Below are 1,041 nucleotides of genomic sequence, written 5' to 3'. Positions count from 1 at the left end.
TTTGAATTTTAATCATTCAAGTTGGTGCTTTGATTAATTTTATTTGTTTGAGAAGTACTTAATGCTCTTTTTAGATTGATCACCTAAAAAATGATTTCAAGTCAATAAAAATACTTGACTCAAACACTTAACAAATAAACTAAGAAGTAGTGGTACTACTTAAAAAGAAAATCCGATTTAGAGTCATTCTCACGACTTCTATCTTCTTTCATTCTTTTTCTCTTTGTTTTTCGTGCCTCAAAGCTTTTGAAAAGTGAATGGAATGCTCTTTCTGACTTCTAAAACCGCCAATATCAGTTCTGTTGAAAGCTTATATTTTGAGGAAGGAAGGTTTAGGTTTATCCTTTCTCATTTCGGTGTGTTTTATTTTTATTTGATTAAGTAAGTGAACTCGGTTTTATTCTTTGTTCGCCATCTCGACTTTGTTGAAATAAATTCCAACACCGGTATAATGGTTTCAAGAATATTCCAGTTACAACTTACTGCTAATAATCTTGTAAATACGTTATTCCTTCTTTGTCCCATCTCGGCTTTGTTAGAATAAATTCTAACCCCGGTACAATGATATCGAAGCAATCCCCTATTACATAATTATTAAGTACCTTTGAAGACCATCTTGGTTTTATGGAATAAATTCCAACACTGGTTTAATAGTATTCTAATTTACAAAAGTGATGAATAGTTAGTTGTTAGAAACAAATAAATAAATAAAGAACAAAAGAATAATAAATTTAAGTGACCTTTATTTATTTACTCCCTTTGGGGTTCCTTTTATTAACAAACCAAGCTTCTTCCTTAAGGAAGGTTGGTATTAAAGAATAAATAAAATGTGGAAAGTAAATAACAATAAATAAAAGTTAGTAAGTTACTTTCATCACTTTTGTATATTAAAAGGCGTTTCAACAAATAAATTTATTGATAACACTTTACTATTTTACAATTTACACCTCTTTCAAGATTCAATTGTAGTATAGTATAGGGTTATCTCGAACCACAAGGAATTGCCTAATAGAATGAATCATATGAATATGTCAAAGCACA

This window comes from Lupinus angustifolius, chromosome LG13 (genome assembly GCF_001865875.1).
Source record: "Lupinus angustifolius cultivar Tanjil chromosome LG13, LupAngTanjil_v1.0, whole genome shotgun sequence".
NCBI classification, from domain to species: Eukaryota; Viridiplantae; Streptophyta; class Magnoliopsida; order Fabales; family Fabaceae; genus Lupinus; species Lupinus angustifolius.
The sequence above is the reverse complement of the archived record's forward strand: the minus strand, read 5'-3'. Positions refer to the sequence as shown.